The sequence below is a fragment of the Schistocerca nitens genome, chromosome 4 (assembly GCF_023898315.1).
Source record: "Schistocerca nitens isolate TAMUIC-IGC-003100 chromosome 4, iqSchNite1.1, whole genome shotgun sequence".
Lineage (NCBI taxonomy): Eukaryota > Metazoa > Arthropoda > Insecta > Orthoptera > Acrididae > Schistocerca > Schistocerca nitens.
The window spans coordinates 913,214,490-913,235,725 of NC_064617.1; the positions used below are offsets into that span (position 1 = coordinate 913,214,490).

Below are 21,236 nucleotides of genomic sequence, written 5' to 3' on the forward strand. Positions count from 1 at the left end.
GCCTCTTTGTGAGCGGACGCAAGGAGAATTGGCCACTCTTCGGGAGCAGGTGGAGGCTCTGTCTGTTAGGCTCATCGAGCTCGAGGCGCAGGCGTCGGCTCGTAGTGACGTTGGGGCAACTGTGGTGAGACCTATGCCTACTTCGGTGGCCTTGGAATCACATGGAACCCCTGATGTCGCTGCGTCTTCCGGCAGTGAGCATCTTACCGGTCAGCCATCACTCCAGGGTGAATGGCGGACAGTGGTGGGCTCGCGCGAGCCTGGCCGAAAGGCGAAGGTGGGATCTGGCCGCGTGGCAGCTGCCTTACCCCTTTCCAACAGGTACGGGGTGCTTCCTAGTGGTGATGACATCGTTTCCGAGCCACCACAGGATGCCTCGCCTGTTGGGCCAGTGGCCGATTCTCCGGCAAGGTCCCGACGGTCACAGAGGGCGGGCCTATTAGTTATAGGGAGCTCCAACGTTAGGCGGGTTATGGAGCCCCTCAGGAAAATAGCGGGTAGGTCGGGGAAGAATGCCAGTGTGCACTCGGTGTGCTTGCCGGGGGGTCTCGTCCGTAATGTGGAGGAGGCCCTTCCGGCAGCTATTGAACGCACTGGGTGTGACCGGCTGCAGATAGTAGCACATGTCGGAACGAATGACGCCTGCCGCTTGGGTTCTGAGGCCATCCTTGGTTCCTTCCGGCGGCTGGCTGATTTGGTGAAGACAACCAGCATCGCACGCGGAGTGCAAGCTGAGCTTAATATCTGCAGCATAGTGCCCAGAGTCGATCGCGGTCCTCTGGTTTGGAGCCGTGTGGAGGGTCTAAACCAGAGGCTCAGACGACTCTGCGACTATAATGGTTGCAAATTCATCGACCTCCGTTATTGGGTGGAGAACTGTAGGGCACCCCTAGCCAGGTCAGGCGTGCACTACACACCGGAAGCAGCTACTAGGGTAGCAGAGTACGTGTGGCGTGCACACGGGGGTTTTTTAGGTTAGAGGGACCCCCCCTTGGGCGAAACGATAAAATACCTGACGGCTTACCAGAGAGAACATTATCATCGTTGATAAAGAACGTCCGTCCTCAGAGACCAAAAACAGGAAAAGTTAACGTAATATTGGTAAACTGCAGGAGTATCCAGGGCAAGGTTCCTGAATTACTATCTCTTATTGAAGGAAATAGTGCACATATAGTATTAGGAACGGAAAGTTGGTTAAAACCGGAAGTGAACAGTAACGAAATCCTAGACACAGAATGGAATATATACCGCAAGGATAGGATAAACGCCAATGGTGGAGGAGTATTTATAGCAGTAAAGAATTCAATAATATCCAGTGAAGTTATTAGCGAATGCGAATGTGAAATAATCTGGGTTAAGTTAAGTATCAAAGGTGGGTCAGATATGATAGTCGGATGCTTCTATAGACCACCTGCATCAGCAACCGTAGTAGTTGAGCGCCTCAGAGAGAACCTGCAGAACGTCGTGAAGAAGTTTCGTGATCATACTATTGTAATAGGGGGAGACTTCAATCTACCAGGTATAGAATGGGATAGTCACACAATCAGAACTGGAGCCAGGGACAGAGACTCTTGTGACATTATTCTGACTGCCTTGTCCGAGAATTACTTCGAGCGGATAGTTAGAGAACCAACCCGTGAAGCTAACGTTTTAGACCTCATAGCAACAAATAGACCGGAACTTTTCGACTCCGTGAATGTAGAAGAGGGTATCAGTGATCATAAGTCAGTGGTTGCATCAATGACTACAAGTGTAATAAGAAATGCCAAGAAAGGAAGGAAAATATATTTGCTTAACAAGAGTGATAGGGCACAAATCGCAGAATATCTGAGTGACCACCATCAAACGTTCATTTCTGAGGAAGAGGATGTGGAACAAAAATGGAAAAAATTCAGAAACATCGTCCAGTACGCCTTAGATAAGTTCGTACCGACTAAGGTCCAAAGCGAGGGGAAAGATCCACCGTGGTATAACAATCATGTACGAAAGGTACTACGGAAACAAAGAAAGCTTCATCATAGGTTTAAGAGTAGTCGAATCATAGCTGATAAGGAAAAGCTGAACGAAGCGAAAAAGAGCGTAAAGAGAGCAATGAGAAAAGCATTCAACGAATTCGAACATAAAACACTGGCAAACAATCTAAACAAGAACCCTAAAAAGTTTTGGTCATATGTAAAATCGGTAAGCGGATCTAAATCCCCTATTCAGTCACTCGTTGACCACGATGGCACCGAAACAGAGGACGACCGAAGAAAGGCAGAAATACTGAATTCAGTGTTCCGAAACTGTTTCACTGCGGAAAATCGTAACACGGTCCCTGACTTCAGCCGTCGCACGGACGCCAAAATGGAAAATATTGAAATAAACGATATCGGAATTGAAAAACAACTGCTATCACTTAGTAGCGGAAAAGCATCCGGACCAGACGAGATACCCTTAAGATTCTACAGTGATTATGCTAAAGAACTTGCCCCCTTTCTATCAGCAATTTATCGTAGATCTCTGGAAGAACGTAAAGTACCTAGCGACTGGAAGAAAGCGCAGGTCGTTCCCATTTTCAAGAAGGGTCATAAATCAGATGCGAATAATTATAGGCCTATTTCGCTTACGTCAATCTGTTGTAGAATAATGGAACATGTTTTGTGTTCTCGTATTATGACGTTCTTAGATAATGCAAATCTCCTTCATCATAACCAACATGGATTCCGCAAACAGAGATCATGTGAAACTCAGCTCGCCCTATTTGCCCAAGAAATTCACAGTGCCGTAGACACTGGCGAGCAGATTGATGCCGTATTCCTGGACTTCAGGAAGGCATTTGATACGGTTCCGCACTTACGTTTAGTGAAAAAAATACGAGCTTACGGAATATCGGACCAGGTTTGTGATTGGATTCAGGATTTCCTAGAAGAAAGAACACAACATGTCATTCTTAACGGTTCAAAATCTGCAGATGTAGAGGTAATTTCGGGAGTACCGCAAGGAAGCGTGATAGGACCTTTATTGTTTACAATATACATAAATGACTTAGTTGACAACATCGGTAGCTCCGTGAGGCTATTTGCAGATGACACGGTTGTCTACAAGAAAGTAGCAACATCAGAAGACTCGTACGTACTCCAGGAAGACCTGCAGAGGATTAATGAATGGTGCGACAGCTGGCAGCTTTCCCTAAACGTAGATAAATGTAATATAATGCGCATACATAGGGGCAGAAATCCATTCCAGTACGATTATGCCATAGGTGGTAAATCATTGGAAGCGGTAACGACCGTAAAATACTTAGGAGTTACTATCCGGAGCGATCTGAAGTGGAATGATCACATAAAACAAATAGTGGGAAAAGCAGGCGCCAGGTTGAGATTCATAGGAAGAATTCTAAGAAAATGTGACTCATCGACGAAAGAAGTAGCTTACAAAACGCTTGTTCGTCCGATTCTTGAGTATTGCTCATCAGTATGGGACCCTTACCAGGTTGGATTAATAGAAGAGATAGACATGATCCAGCGAAAAGCAGCGCGATTCGTCATGGGGACATTTAGTCAGCGCGAGAGCGTTACGGAGATGCTGAACAAGCTCCAGTGGCGGACACTTCAAGAAAGGCGTTACGCAATACGGAGAGGTTTATTATCGAAATTACGAGAGAGCACATTCCGGGAAGAGATGGGCAACATATTACTACCGCCCACATATATCTCGCGTAATGATCACAACGAAAAGATCCGAGAAATTAGAGCAAATACGGAGACTTACAAGCAGTCGTTCTTCCCACGCACAATTCGTGAATGGAACAGGGAAGGGGGGATCAGATAGTGGTACAATAAGTACCCTCCGCCACACACCGTAAGGTGGCTCGCTGGGTATAGATGTAGATGTAGATTGCTAAATCGTCACACTTATGAACTGTTAGGCTTCCTACGCCTGTCAAAAACTAGCAAGCAACTGATGGCTTATAAAGGACAAGACATTTCCATTCTCAGAAAATGTACTTTGCCTGCCATGTATTACTCGCATATTCAAACAGTGACTTTTATGGTGCTACAATGACGCGATTGTGAGAACATATTTGGTCTTGATTAATTTGATTTGTTTGTCTTTAACATTTAGTGTTGTCAGTGTCTGCATTCCATGTACAAGACAGTGTAGCTAGCTTGCTAAAAGAATTTTGAAGGTTTAGGCACGGCTAACAATTTTGCTGCACGTGTTACTCTGGCATGAACGTCCATAGAAAGAAGGTGTTCGAAGTGATGACCATTGATATCATTGCAGTGCTGAAATCTTTTTATCATGGATTGAGTGGTATTCCTTATCACTTTGGCACTTATGGAAGAACGTGCTCTGACAATTCTCTCTCGCATGTCTTCAGGTGTCGTTGGAACGCCTTTATAAACAATGTCTTTTACGAATCCCCGCAAGAAAAAATCCAGAGGCATCAAGTCTGGCGAACGAGCCGGCCGCGATACATCTCCTCCGCATCCAATCCAACGATATGGGAACTGTGTCTACAACTCTTTTCTAGCCATCAGCAAAAATTGTGCCGGACACCCATAGTGTCGATATCACATTCTGTTCCTCGTTCCTAAAGGTATTTCTTCCAATAATAGAACTACTGGTTCTTGCAGGAATGGTGTATTTCCTACCATTAAGATTTCCTTCAATGAAATAAGGGCCTATAATTCTGTCCTCCAGAATCCCACACCATACATTCACCGAGCACGGTTTTTGGTGTGCAACTTGCCGCAGCCAACATGGATTTTTAGTTGCCCAATAATGCATGTTGCCAACGACCCTGCCGCAGTGGTAACACCGGTTCCCGTCAGATCGCCGAAGTTAAGCGCTGTCTGGCTGGGATAGCACTTGGATGGGTGACCACCCCGTCTGCCGAGTGCTGTTGGCAAGCGGGGTGCACTCAGCTCTTGTGAGGAAAGCTGAGGAGCTACTTGATGGAGAAGTAGCGGCTCCGGTCTCGTAAACTGACATACAGCCGGGAGAGAGGTGTGCTGACCATATGCCCCTCCATATTCGCATCCCGTGACGCCTGTGGGCTGAGTATGAGACGGCGGCCGGTCGGTACCGTTGACCTTCCAAGGCCAGTTCGGACGGAGTTTAGTTTCGTTTTTTTTATGCAGATTAACACATTTCCATGGTTCGCGAATGTAGCATCATCAGCAAATAAAATCAAATTAATAAATGTCTCATCCCTCTGAATCTGAAGTTGACCCCATCGGCAGAATTCAGTGCGACGCAAACAATCTGTACCAGTTAATTCTTGGTGAAGACTGACAGGGTAAGGGTGATATTTACGGCGATGCAGAACACGAACAACACTACTCCGGCTCATGCCAGATTCCCTTGCGATTTGACGGAAACTAACACAAGGATCTCTAACCACAGTGGCCAGAGTACGAATTTCCTTTTCCTTGTCAGTAACTTTGCTTTGCCAGATATTTTTCCGATGCGTTAAAGATCCCGTTGTTCTCAATTTATCGTACACATATTTAAATGTACGACGTGTAGGGTTAGTATGCTGAGTATATCTTTTAGCGTATAAATGGCAAGCATATCGACTTGTTCTTCGAAGGAATATATCATTCACATTCGCTTGATTCGACGATACTAGTCTTACAGTTCCTGTCAGTGTTGTAATGCGAAACCGTCAAATGTTGCTTACATGTTAATGGCACGTTAGATGGATATGCCGTATTCGGCGAATATTTACTATTTGCACGATATACGAGAGAGAGTTGTCAGAGCATGTGCTTCTATAAGTGCTGAAGTGATAAGGAATACCATTCAATCCATGATAAAAGGATTGCAGGCCGCGCGGAGTGGCCGTGCGGGTAGAGGCGCCGTGTCACGAATTGCACATTGCACCCCCCCCCCCCTCCCCCGCGACGGAGGTTTAAGTCCTCCCTCGAGCATAGGTGTGTGTATGTGTTGTTCTTACAAGGGAACCTCCCCATCGCACCCCCCTCAGATTTAGTTATAAGTTGGCACAGTGGATAGGCCTTGAAAAACTGAACACAGATCAATTGAGAAAACAGGAAGAAGTTATGTGGAACTGTGAAAAAATAAGCAAAATATACAAACTGAGTAGTTCATGGGAAGAGAGGCAATATCAAGGATACTGGGATCGCAGGAGCGGCGTGGTCTCGTGGTAACGTGAGCAGCTGCGGAACGAAAGGTCCTTGGTTCAAATCTTCCATCGGGTGAAAATTTTAATTTTTTATTTTCAGTTTATGTGACAAACTCTTATGTTTTCATCACTTTTTTGGGAGTGATTATCACATCCACAAGAAAACCTAAATCGGGCAAGGTAGAAGAATCTTTTTACCCATTCGCCAAGTGTACAAGGTAGGTGGGTCGACAACATATTCCTGTCATGTGACTTACATGCCGTCACCAGTGTCGTATAGAATATATCAGACGTGTTTACCTGTGGAGGAATCGGTTGACCTTGCGATCAAATGTTTTCGGTTCCCATTGGAGAGGCACGTCCTTTCGTCTACTAATCCCACGGTTTTGCGATGCGGTCACAAAACACAGACACTAAACTTATTACAGTGAACAGAGACGTCAATGAACGAACGGACCGATAATAACTATGCAAAAATAAAGAAAGTAAAATTTTAACTCGAGGGAAGACTTAAACCAAGGACCTCTCGTTCCGCAGCAGCTCACGCTTCCACGGGACCACACAGCTCCTGTACTGAGATCGTCCATTATGTTGCCTATGTGGCACATGGACTACTCAGTTTGTATATTTTGCTTATTTTTTCACAGTTCCACACAACATCTTCCTGTTTTCTCAATTGATCTGTGTTCAGTTTATCAAGGCCTATCCACTGTGCCAACTTATAACTAAATCTGAGGGGGGTGCGATAGGGAGGTTCCCTTGTTAGCATAAGTTAGTTTAAGTAGTGTGTAAGTCTAGGGACCTATGACCTCAGCAGTTTGGTCCCATAGGAATTCACACAAATCTGAACAACTGAAGATTGCAGCACTGCACTGATACCAATGGTCATCACTTCGAACATCTTCTGTAAATGGACGTTCATGCCACCTTTTTGACCTCCCTTGACCTGCAAAGACCTTACTGTTACACATCACTGGATTCGGCTCGATACCCGCTATCAGAAAATAAGTACCGAACTACAGCATCTCAGTTAAAAAAGAACAAAGTTCGCCTTCATATTTCTGACGCGACCCCACCTAGCAACAAAAAACCAACGTCATATTATGGCCGCCTTTGTTCCATGCAACACTTTTCCTACAAACTCTTCAGCTACAGATGTTCTAGGTGGCAATTGTTAGTGACTGACCCTGTATAAAATACCTTACATATAAGCTACTAGAAAACAAAATGCACTTAATAAATCACAGTGTTGCAATGAGTTCATTGTAATGAAAACCCTGTTTGCAAACACAATAATTAAAAAATATTAGCATTTATGATTATTGCGGTTTATAAAGTTTCTAGTAATTGAGCCTAGTACACAATTTACATTTGTAGTACGTTAAATGGAAGCAGATACGCAAGAAATTATGACAGCAAGTTACTTGTACTATTAAAAAAAATTACTAACAGTTATAAACAATTTATCTAATTATGTTCCATAACTACGGATTCCTGACATCAACACTGTTTATAAAATAAGCACCAGCGTCCCAGTCCATGATTTAACAAAAGTCTTATGTGTAGTTAACCATCTTCGATTTTTTAATGTATCTGAAGTTAGTAGGTTGACTAGGAATATGTTAGAGGTTTTGATGTGGTTTTATAGTCATAAATAAGTACACACATGCTAAAAATAATGTAACAATACTTATTATGGGGTCGCAAACTGACCGTGAATGTTTATTTTCTGTTCTAGAATGCATGTATACACTCTAAGACAGAAGAAGAACGCACCACGATGGAAGCATCTAACTACCTGAACAGCACGGAAATTGGTAGATGTGACGTATACGTACAGACAAACAAATTATTGGAATTTCGGCAAAAAACGACGATTTATTCGAGAGGAAGTGCTTCAGAAGTTGAGCAAGTCAATAACATGTTGGTCCAAAAATGGCTCTGTGCACTATGGGACTTAACATCTCAGATCATCAGTCCCCTAGAACTTAGAACTACTTAAACCTAACTAACCTAAGGACATCACACAAATCCATGCCCGAGGTAGAATTCGAACCTGCGACCATAGCGGTCGCGCGGTTCCAGACTGAAGCGCCTAAAACCGCTCGGCCACACTGACCGGCCATTTTGGTCCACCTCTGTCCTTTATAAAAACAGTTTTTCATTTTGTCACTGATTGATAGAGTTGCAAGATGTCCTCCTCAGGTATATCGTGCCGCATTCTGTCCAATTGGCGCATTAGTTCATCAAAATCTCGACCTAGTTGAAGGGCCCCACCCATAATGGTCCGAAGGTTCTCATTTTGAGAGAGATCCGGCGATCTGGTCAATATAGGGTTTGGCAAGCGTGAAGACAAGCAGTAGAAATTCTCACCGTGTGCAGGTGGACATTATCTTGCTGAAATATAAGCCCAGGATTACGTGCCATGAAGAACAAAAAAACTTGGTGTAGAATATCGTCGACGTACCGCTATTTTGCAAGGGTACCACAGATGACAATCAAAGAGCTCCTGCTGTGAAATGAAGTATCACGCCAGACCATCATTCCTGGCTGTCGGACTGAATGACGACTGACAGTGAGGTTGGCATGCCACTGCCGCCTGGGGCGTCTCCAGACACGTCTTCACTGGTCACCAGGCCCTGGAATCTCATTGACTGGAGTCCCACTTCGAGCTCAGTGCCGATGGATAGTGCAACATACATTATGCAAATACATCTCAATACTTCTCCATTGTCGGCATAATATACAGGGTGTTACAAAAAGGTACGGCCAAACTATCAGTAAACATTCCTCACACACAAAGAAAGAAAATATGTTACGTGGACATGTGTTCGGAAATGCTTACTTTCCATGTTAGAGGTCATTTTATTACTTCTCCTCAGATCACATTGATCATGGAATGGAAAAACACAGAAACAGAATGTACTGTGGGGCGGCTGGTGGATTTAATGTTGTTATTTAAATGTAGAATGTAATGTAGAAAAGATGCATTTCCCGGCCGATTAACCATATGTGGGGCGGCGGGTGGATGTATTGTTATTTAAAATGTTCCTATTATTTATGCTGTCTTTTGCCGTTCTCAACACTGGCTCTCTAACTACAATATTGGCAACCAGAAAGTGATTAGCAAAACGTGAAGCCTGTAATTAGAATTCCTAGTGCCCAATTCATCTGAGAAATACACTTATAGCTACAGCTTATAGCTCTGAGGAATTAGGAGATTGTCTGGGATTCATAATCAAAAACGATTCTCTAAAAATGTTCACTATATTCTGAAAGTCACAGACCAAAAAGTATCCACACAATCCAACTAACAGAGCAGTTCAGAGTCTGATGCGCTGATGCAACAATAACTGTTCAAATTAAATGTTTAAGTGCATGCTCGCCATAATTTGATGATAATGTTCATCAAACGCCACGCTAAATAATGGTAGAGTGGTTGTCCCGCAGCGGCACGTGAAAATACGACATACGCAAACTGAAGATAGATCATTAAAGTCATCCCAGAATTAACACTTCACTCGAAAACGATTTCATGGTTACGCGTATCCCGAGTAACTTATTACGGCATCCGAGGCTGTTTATAGCAATGATACCGACGCGACGCGACTCCCGACACAGGTGGTGCGCTAATCAGCGTCTGGAGAGAACTGGGGCCTTACTTCCTTTCGCAGCGTTCTTATATATAAAGCCGCGGTGCGGACGGCTAAGGGAACGCCTGATCAAATCGGCTGTCCCGACTAGCCGCTGGGCTAGTAATGCACCACTTTAAGTTATTGAATAAATCATCGATTCCTTTTCTGATGGCCGATGAAGCTCTCAATTTAAATGTGCATTCAGCACACAGGTAAGTAATCATAATAAAAGTCTGACGTGGCTAAGTCAAATATTTTGGGCGAGAGAATTAATTTAATTACACTACACGCAGTAGACGAGCTCTGAACTTGCCCTTTGGAGATAAGTTATCGCTATAGTTTTATAGTTATTCAATTGAAACTTCTCACATCTTTATGATTATAGCGGATCTCCCTTCTACATAAATTTAAACATCCTAGCCTTATTTATTCGCCTACTTAATCTATCTTGCTTCCTTAATTTCTAAGACAAAAACCAGAAAATCATGAATTTCAACAAAAATTTTAATTTGTGAGATCCTGAATACTTTTTCTACTAAATTATTATGAAAAAGGAATCTAAATATAAATTTTTAAGTTTCTAGCTCTTTTCTGTTGCGCCAATGATTTTTACAGAAAAACGTCCAAATTTCGAAAATAGTTAAAGTTATTGAACTGACATTCAACACATATTGATATAGCTAGAAAAGTTTCAGGTTATTTACTTGATTTTTAAAGTATTGCGCAACATTTATGACGTCAGAGCTAGGCTGGCACACAATGGGAAGACTGTTGTGAATTTTATAAGGCGTGAGTAGGCTGCGTCCCTACAGTACCAGCGTGACTTCAAACACTTTGTTACAGGAAATGTTCAAAATGTCCTCCGTTTGCGAGGATACATGCATCCACCCTCCGTCGCATGTAATTTCTGATGCGCTGATGCAGCCCTGGAGAATGGCGTATTGTATCACAGCCGTCCACAATACGAGCACGAGGAGTCTCTACCTTCGGTACCGGGGTTGTGTAGACAAGAGCTTTCAAATGCCCCCATAAATGAAAGTCAAGAGTGTTGAGGTCAGGAGAGCGTGGAGGCCATGGTCTTGGTCCGCCTCTAACAATCCATCGGTCACCGAATCTGGTGCTGAGAAGCGTAGGAACACTTCGACTGAAATGTGGAGGAGCTCCATCGTGCATGAACCATATGTTGTGTCGTACTTGTAAAGGCACATGTTCTAGCAGCACAGGTAGAGTATCCCGTATGAAATCATGATAACGTGCTCCATTGAGCGTAGGTGGAAGAACATGGGGCCCAATCAAGACATCACCAACAATGCCTGCCCAAACCACAGAAAATCTGTGTTGATGACGTGATTGCACAATTGCGTGCGGATTCTCGTCAGCCCACACATGTTGATTGTGAAAATTTACAATTTGATCACGTTGGAACGAAGCCTCATCCGTAAAGCGAACATTTGCATTGAAATGAGGATTGACACATTGTTGGATGAACCATTCTCAGAAGTGTACCCGTGGAGGCCAATCAGCTGCTGATAGTGCCTGCACACGCTGTACGTGGTACGGAAACAACTGGTTCTCCCGTAGCACTCTCCACACAGTGACGTGGTCAACGTTACCTTGTACAGCAGCAACTTCTCTGACGCTGACATTAGGGCTATCGTCAACTGCACGAAGAATTGCCTCGGCCATTCCAGGTGTCCTTGTGTTCTAGGTCTTCCCCAGTCGCAAGTCATAGGCTGGAATGTTCCGTGCTCCCTAAGACGCCGACCAATTGCTTCGAACGTCTTCCTGTCGGGACACCTTTGTTCTGGAAATCTGTCTCGATACAAACGTACCGCGCCACGGCTAATGCCCCGTGCTATTCCATACATCAAATGGGCATCTGCCAACTCCGCATTTGTAAACATTGCACTGACTCTAAAACCACGTGCGTGATGAACACTAACCTGTTGATGCTACATACTGATGTGCTTGGTGCTAGTACTGTAGAGCAATGAGACGCATGTCAACACAAGCACCGACGTCAACATTACCTTCCTTCAATTGGGCCAACTGGCGGTGAGTAGAGGAAGTACAGTACATACTGACGAAACTAAAGTGAGCTCTAACATGGAAATTAAGCGTTTCCGGACACATGTCCACATAACATCTTTTCTTTATTTGTGTGTGAGGAATGTTTCCTGAAAGTTTGGCCGTACCTTTTTGTAACACCCTGTATACACATGAAATATTCAGGTGTTTGTGTGCGATCTAGGGTATTGTGAAATATAAAAGTAAAACCTTCAAGGACCAAGAATGCTAAGTATGTTTTTATTTTTGAAGAATGGTTGGGACAAATCTAAGTTGCCATCATTGTATGTGTAAAGCATACAGATCGCATTTTACAATCATAATGAGGTCAGATATAATAAGGTGGGGTACATACACTGGTCAGCCAGAACATTCTGACCACCGAACCACTATCGATATCAAACCATCCAGGCAGCAGCAGCGTCTTCTGGCGACGAATGACTGCTAGATAGATACAAGCACGAAGCGTGTAGTATCAATGAGACTACTGTCCCTATGTAGAATGGGGAAGGATCGCGATCTGAGTGTGACTGAAGGCAAACTGCGTGGACCCAGAAGTTCGGCACGAGCATTTCGGAAACTGCATGTCTTGCTGGGTGTTCGAGGAGTGCTGTGGTGAGTGTCTTCAACACGTGGTGAAACCAAGATGATACCACTTCCAGACATTGTGGGGTTGGGCGACCACCGCTCATTATAGAAGTCGGATGGCGTGGGCTGGACAGACTGGTAAAACAGGATAGGCGGCGAACTGTGGTGGAACTAACATCAGACTTTAATGCTGGGCGGAGAGCAAGAGTCTGAACACACAGTGCAGTGAACACTCTTAACAATGGGCCTCCGTAGCTGGCGACTCATGCGTATGCCAGTCGGCAACTATGACTGAAATGGGCATGTGACCATCGACAATGGACGGCGGCTCATTGGTAGAGAATTGCTTGGTCTGATGAATCCCGATACCTTCATCATACCGGTGAGAGGACGCGAATCCGTAGTCTTCCAGGCTAACAGCTTCTTGACACCTGTAGTGTGTGACGGAGACAAACTGGTGGCGGCTCCATCATGCTCTGGGGAACATTGACGTGGGCATCTATGGATCCAGTGGAGCTCATTGAAGGCACCGTGATGGCCAAGGAGTATCGTACACTGGTTGCAGACCGCATACACTCCTTCATGACGATAATGTGTCCTGATGGCAGTGGCATATTTCAACAAGATAATGCATCATGTCACTAGGTCAGGAACGTGATGTGTGATGGAGTGGTTCGAGGAAGGCAGTTCAGAGTTCCAGGTGATGTGCTGGCCTCCCAGCGCGCCAGATCTGAACCCGACCAAACACATCTGGGATGTGATTGGACGTGGCATCAGAGCTTATCGCTCCCCTCCCCATAATTTACGGGAGGAAGGCGACTTGTGTATGTGCATGCAGTGTCAACTTCCTACAGCGACCTACCCATGCCTCACTGCTTGATGTCAGAATCCATCGCCAGTGGACATAGTGGACATAGTGGTTATTAGTTGCGTGGTCATAGTGTTCTGGTGGTTAGTGTACGTTGGAGATGTATTTGCGTAAGGTATGTTGTTTGTATCCAGTTCGTGAAAATACAGGGTGTCCCAGCTATCTTGTCCACCCAAAATATCTCTGGAACAATAACAGCTATTGGAAAACGACTTTCACCGGTATCAATGTAGGGCTGGAGCCCATGAATGTACATATTTGGAAACATTCTAAAACGAAAGCATATGTGTTTTTTAACACAAACTTATGCTTTTCTAAATGGACCTCCTATATTTTTTCTTCAGCAACCCATTGCATGACAAAGCACATACACAATGGCGTTAATTGCATCGCAATATTCCCATTACATCCCGAGATATTGAGACACGAAGTTGACGCTTGAAACACCCGACATGCGCTGCTAGCTCACGTCCTGAGGCTCAGGCGTGAACCCCATGCTGCCCGTAATCGCGATGTGATTGACATGTGTAATCACACCTCCATACTTATCAAGAGGTCCGAAATGAATAATACGGTCTGCTGCCATCAACTCTCATGAGCACATAATGGTTTCCCTCTTGCACGTTTTACGTATCTACGTACACAATATGAACCAGTACCGATCGGTGTACACCCGTCAGGTTGTCTTATTTATCCTGCACACCCAAAATAAGGATTATCTAATGCGGTATATGACCCATTGTGCCTGTCGCGCAGGGCCTGGCTCTACCTAGTCAAGTGTCCAACGTAGTTCCCACTACTGCCACAGTTACCACTTCGCCTTGTTTATGATTTGCGACCCATGCAAACTCCTGCACTCCACCACCCTCCGAGCATCCCATTTGTTGGTGCTTTGGCGTGCAGTACACCGCTCGCCAGTGTAGTCGTGCATCAGAGTAATCTAGTGACGGCACGGATGTAGTACACATTGTGAATAAACGTTGTGTTGTGGAACTTATACTGTACAGTATAATGTACACACATGAAGATATGGTAGAAATGCTGCTGATCTATGGAGAATGTACGTTGACGGGAAATACGTTATGAGATTGCTTGTTTGTTGATAGTACTGTTAGCGAACATTATGATTATTAAGTTAATATGTCTGTTTTGTACCCTACTCTACATACCTGTACTGTACCCTGTTATAGGTGGACGAAATGCTGTTCAGGCAGAACGACTGTACAGAAGACGATTCCCTGACAAGCCATCGCCTTCGCGCCGGATGTTTGGTCGTCTCGCATCTCGTCTACGTGAAACGGGAAGCTTAAATCGAAGACCTCGACATCGTCATAGAACACGCACAGATGAACGTGCTGAAGTTGCTGTGCTCGCTACCATAGCTGTGAATCCTCAAATCAGCACACGTCAAATTGAACTTGAAGTTGGTGTGTCGAAATCAAGTGCACAGCGTATTCTTAAACGTCATAAATTTCATCCTTACCATGTCCATTTACACCAGGATCTTCATGGAAATGACTTCCGCAATAGGGTAACATTTTGTCGGTGGGCTCATGAAAAACTTCTGACTAATCCAAATTTTTTTGCAGATGTTCTCTTTACCGACGAGGCATCATTCTCCAACAAAGGAATTGTCAATATGAGGAATATGCATTATTGGTCCGCAGACAATCCAAAATGGCTCCGTCAGGTAGAGCATCAACGTCCGTGGAAAGTTAATGTTTGGTGTGGGATTATTGGAGATACCATTATCGGACCTTTCTTTATAAATGGCATCCAAAATGGCAGACAATACTCCAGATTTATACGACACAATCTTCCTGTTCTCTTGGACACCGTACCTCTGAACCGGAGAATGGTCATGTGGTATCAGCATGACGGATGCCCTGCACATAACGCCTTACGAGCACGACGACTTCTGAACCGTAAGTTACCTGGTAGGTGGATTGGACGAGGTGGCCCAGTTAGGTGGCCTGCCCAATCTCCGGACCTTACACCGCTGGATTATTTTTTTTGGGAAGCAGTGAAGGATTCTGCTTACCAACATGAACCAACAACACCAGAGGACATGAAGTAACGCATTATTGATGCTTGTACAGCCATCAAAGAGGAAACAGTTGCACGAAGTAGGGCATCCTTCATCTGCAGAGTGACCCTATGTATGCAAGCCAATGGGCATCACTTTGAGCATGAGATGTGAACGCTATGTTTAGTATGTAGTGCTGGTATCACATTGGAAGTTTCTACAAAGGGCCATCTTACCCAGTGATGTTAAGAAACATTTGTTTGCAACAATTTGTCATTTAACGCATTAGATAAACATAACATTGATAATTATGTGATAATAAAACTAATTGGTTAAACATGTTTACATTCATCTTCTATGTCCTACCTGAACTTCCCAAATCAAATCATTTTTACCTAAACAACGGTAAAACTTTTAGTCCACTTGCTCGTTTCACTAAAACCATCAACATGAATTTTACTATTACGAGTGAATGATATACTGTCACTTGCGCTAGATCTACAGTAAAGTGAAGTTTTAACGTTGAACGGCATTACCTTTTTAGTAACGGATTAACGATAAGCGAAGTTAACTTTGTGACTAACGTTGCGATACACAGATATGTTACAGAACCGCATCAGCCATAGCCTATGGGATAAATACCTGCTGGAATGTACGACGTTAATGCAGGATGGCAGCAGACCGTATTATTCGTTTCGGACCTCTTGATAAGTATGGAAGTGTGATTACGCATGTCAATCACATCGCGATTACGGGTAGCATGGGGTTCACGCCTGAGCCTCAGGACGTGCGCTAGCAGCGCATGTCGGGTGTTTCAAGCGTCAACGTCGCGTCTTAATATCTCGGGATGTAATGGGAATATTGCGATGCAATCAACGCCATTGTATATGTGCTTTGTCATGCTATGGATTGCTGAAGGAAAAATATAGGAGGTCCATTTAAAAAAAAACATAAGTTTGTGTTAAAAAACACATATGCTTTCGTTTTAGAATGTTTCCAAATATGTACATTCATGGGCCCCAGCCCTACATTGATACCGGTGAAAGTCGTTTTCCAATGGCTGTTATTGTTCCAGAGATATTTTGGGTGGACACGATAGCTGGGACACCCTGTATATACCCCACCTTAATGTATGTGACCTGATTATGACTGTAATTCACGATCTATGTGCTTTACAGATCCGATTATAGTAACTTAGAGTTATTCCAACTAGTCATCAATAATAAATTTATAATTAGCGATCTTGGCTGTTCAAGGTTTTACTTCTATATTTTATGGTTTGGCTGTGGACAGTCAGGGTAAGAGGTTGGCGGGGTTACTTTCGTGGCCAGAGTGCTGCAGAGCCTAATACAGCGTTGGTGGAACAGAATGTGTCGTGTGTTGAACACTTGGAAATATTTTTGTGCTTTGTATTTCTGTTGGGGCTTACAATTTTTGAAGCCACTTTCAGTGACTGGTTCTTTTGTGACCAGCAATATTCATCATTGCTTAACTGTTGATTCACAGCTGTGAATTTTAAATTTTGCTGCATGTCGTGAATTAAAACTGTGTGATGAACTTGTTCTGTGTTAGTTGCAATGCTCATGATGATTGTGAACTCTGGATTTCGCAACGAATTTCAGTGAAATTTCGTGCCAATGAACTCTGACATTTGTCTACAGGTTCTTTGTCAGTTAAAGCGAAGATTTATGCACTTATTCTGGATGTTCTACTGTGTGTAAATGCTTTGTTTGCACTAAGTAGCTACATTTTGCTCTGCTATTCGAATATTTTTCAGTTGAGCTATCAAATTTGTATGATGATGATATTTGATTTGTGTGGTGCTCAGAGTCCTAGTTTTACACAGTACAATTTTTTTACACAGTCCAATCTAGCCAATGTCACGAATGATGATGATGATGATGACGATGATGAAATGATGAGGACAACACAAACACCCAGTACCTGCTCAGAGAAAATCCCCACCCCGGCCGGGAATCGAATCCAGGACGCCATGATCCAGAGGCAGCAACACTACGCGCTAGACCACGAGCTGCGGACTCCTATTCATATGAGTCTACTTTTGAAAAATGTATTTATGTGCTTACTGAAATAAATGTTTTGCTCAAATTGTAAACAGACTGTTTTAGGCAACATCAATAGCCTATGGGGCCTTTTTCATACATTTCATCCTTATTCATCTACTTATTTACTGCACACTTTGTTGTTTGCTCACTAAATTGGTCTCTCTGTTAAATAACGTTTCAGGATTAACATTTTGATTGGATTTAGACTTAAAAGTGATAGTGTTCGACCACATCCTACTGATTTGCCGGCCGGAGTGGCCGTGAGGTTCTGGGCACTACAGTCTTGAGCCGAGCGACCGCTACAGTCGCAGGTTCGAATCCTGCCTCGGGCATGGATGTGTGTGATGTCCTTAGGTTAGTTAGGTTTAATTAGTTCTAAGTTCTAGGCGACGGATGACCTCAGAGGTTAAGTCGCATAGTGCTCAGAGCCATTTTCACCTACTGATTTCAGCTAGCCACACTAATTTTATGTCATGTGTTGCACACATCAGGCAGACTGCCCAGTCACATCTGAGTTGTGAAATTTTAAGGCGTCTGCATGTTCCGTCGTAATTGGGTTGGTTCGACCAGGATTGGACTGCATTTGTCGTTTTGTGATTTCTTTTGGGACTGGACGTCCCGTTAAATTCTTTCCAAGCCTTAGTATTAGGCAAGGTATGGAGGTCAGGTCTTAATGTTGTGTGGCAAAGGCAGCTGTTGTACCGCATTCAGTGTGATCATTAGGCATGATAAAACATCGCAAAGTTTTAAACATGGCTGCTTCGTTCAGAGACCGTTTCTAAATTAAAACTGAAACAAATGAGCCCTCTGTCACTATTATTAGTCAATAAGACTAAAAATAATATTATTAGTCAATAAGACTAAAATAATAGTGACTGAGGGCTCATTTGTTTCAATTTTAATTGTGATAAGACATGTTAGGATCAGCAGGTGGAGACGGAAGCTACAATTAGCATCTATGAGCAGCAGGCAGTTGTCCATGTGGGAGTTGGGATCACTTCTAGGCAGCCGTCAGCAGTCCATGTCCCAAGCAATGGATCACGTCACTGCAAGCAGCATCTTCAAACAGTGGCACTGTCTTCACACAGTGGTGACCCCATGATGCGGCATCTGAAGTCAGCAGTGTCTCAACACGAGCCACAACATCTTACAGAGGCAGCTTCACGAAGGCAGTATCTCCACAAAACTGCTTCTGAAAGTGGACAGCCTCACCCAGTGGCATGTTCATAGAGCAGCGTCTTTATGCAGTCGTTGTGACTGTCAGACAGAGGGCATAGATCATGATACAGAACCTAGAATGCAAAGATAAAAAATAGATCTGGAAACTCAGTGTGTGTTAGGAAATCAGCTTGAATTAATGATAAATATGTGACTTAATATCGCAGTAACATTGGGGAAATACAATCTAATTGTGAGGAAATGAAATCGGAATTTGAGAATATACAGTCTGAATTAGTTGGGGAATTCGAAACAAAGACTGGGAATCTGGAAACTAGCATTGAGAATATAAAACCCGAACTAGTTGAGGAAATGGAATAAAATCTCGTTAATAGTTTTAAGGAATTAACATCAGAACTGGAGGATGAAATAAATAAAGTGAGGGAAGAAATTGATTAAGTGGAGTGAGCCGTGCTGGAGCTTGCATTGGTGCTGTTCGTAGGGTTCCGCCCTCTGTTGGAGGCCAGACGGTATCGTTTGGTTGGCATGGTCGTGGTTGTTTGTCTTCTTCTCGTGTTGACTGGTGCCCCTCGGATTCGTAAGCGTTGCCTGACCGCTAGTGCCAGCAGCGGTGGTTATCGATACGTAGTAACTGTTGCCCTATCTTTGGGGCGACGTCGTTGTTTTTCCGGATTGTGTGAGTAGGCAGCTCGGTTGGGGACTGAGTAGGAGCCAGGTCTGCACAGTTGGTGAACCCGCCAGAACAGCTGGCGGCGCGCATGGACTGCCGCATGGAAGGGCTGTGGTCACGAGGTCCTGCAGGCTTTGAGATGAGTGCATTTCAATTCAAGTAGAGAAACCTCCACCATTGGGATATCTCGCGATTCTCCAGTGACTCGGATTCGTGTTTCTGCTCGTAGTGTCAATGAGGCGAAGAGCAGCAAGTGGAGTGCTTGGGGAAAGCGGATCTGATTACCTTTCAAAAATTGTTCAAATGGCTCTGAGCACTATGGGACTTAACATCTGAGGTCATCAGCCCCTAGACTTAGAACTACTTAAACCTAACCAGCCTAAGGACATCACACACATCCATGCCCGAGGTAGGATTCGAACCTGCGACCGTAGCAGTTGCGCAGTTTCAGACTGAAGTGCTCGGCCACAACGGCCGGTGATTAGCTTTCCTCGACTTCTTATTACTATTTACTGCGTTCAGCTTGTTACAATTTGTTAAGTTGAACCAGCTGTATTCTTCCCGCCTAGTGGTCGCTAACGCCCCAGTTGCCTGCCCTGGGAGTTAGTGTATGTAACAGCAGTGTACGTTTCCTCGCCTTGCCGCTGCTGTCCGGTAAGACGAGTATTTTTCACAGCTTTCTTGATAGTAGGCCGGTTGGTGATTCTTCTACTCTGGTGGTAGTGAATCCTTCCCCGTTCTGGGCGCTCTAAGCACAGTATTCTGAGGGCATAGTGCAGTCCGCCGCTTCCGGCTTTGGCGTGTTGTGCCATTCTTGCATTTAGTTTATTGGATGGCAGGTAGCTTCAGCGAGATTATCATTAGTTATTCGTTAGACTACCACTAGTCTGAGTTACCATCTTGTGCATTGAATGTAACTCTTGGCTGCCTATCTCATCACTTGCGAAAGTGTTTGTTGCCAGACCTTTCACAGTGGTTGATTCATGTAGCACCGTCTGGATCAGTTGCTTGTTTTCTTAATTAACTTTTGCTGTTGTATTTGCTGTTTTACAGCAGGTTTCAAAATGTTTCATATTACTGCCGTTCCGAGCGTGTAAGGTCTTCAACCGTGATTGTGGTCATTTGATTTGAAAAAATAATTCGATATTTGTATTTTATTTACTGCCATTCCTGGCGTTTGATACCTTCTGCTGTGTTTGTGGCCACTTACTTTTAATATTTCAATACCTGTAAGTTGTAATTGCAGCGAGCTCTTAAACATTCTTAATTTATTGTCATTCTTGGCGTGTAAGGCCTTGAGCCATGATCACAGTGGCTTGTTTTTTTTTAAACATTGTCTGTATCTGTATTTTATGGTGGTTTGCTAAATTGCAATGCACTGAAAACACTATTATTATCACAGTTGTTTATTCCTTCATTAATAATGTGTGGTAGTTTTTTATTTATTGTTGAGTCTGGAATAAATGTTTCAAAAATAAATGTGTAACTGCAAAAGGCAACCTATAGTAACCGGTTACGGCCCCGTCCACAGTCGTAACCGATTCCTGCTTTCCCTTGACTACCAGGTTTCATGGAGGAAGATTTACAAAATGGCTCTGAGCACTATGGGACTTAACTTCTGAGATCATCAGTCCCCTAGAAGTTAGAAATACTTAAACCTAACTAACCTAAGGACATCACACACATCCATGCCCGAGGCAGGATTCGAACCTGCGACCGTAGCGGTCGCGCGGTTCCAGACTGTAGCTCCTAGAACTGCTTGCCCACCCGGGCCAGCTGGAAGATTTACAGAAACTGCAAGTAAAAGTGAAATTAATGCCAAACTGGTAGAGGGAGTTAGTAATAAATTTAATGAGGTAGAAAATGGATTGGTAGCCAAGGTGAAAGGCGTGCAAAGTGATCCTGTGGGGCAAATCGAGACACAAGAGTGGAAGTTTAGGGACTATGTATTACAAGTAGATGCAGAGTTTAAAGTTACGAATGTAGAGAGGGAGGGTAGTG

At 43.9% G+C, this 21,236-nt stretch overlaps 1 protein-coding gene and 1 pseudogene across 4 annotated transcripts in view; one reads left to right on the forward strand and one right to left on the reverse strand.

The window, feature by feature from the left end:
• LOC126253494 (cytochrome P450 6k1-like) overlaps nucleotides 1-21,236 on the reverse strand; it is a 482,739-nt gene that overhangs the window by 140,333 nt on the left and 321,170 nt on the right. The window lies entirely within an intron of this gene.
• On the forward strand, nucleotides 4,780-4,897 carry LOC126254862 (5S ribosomal RNA; annotated as a pseudogene).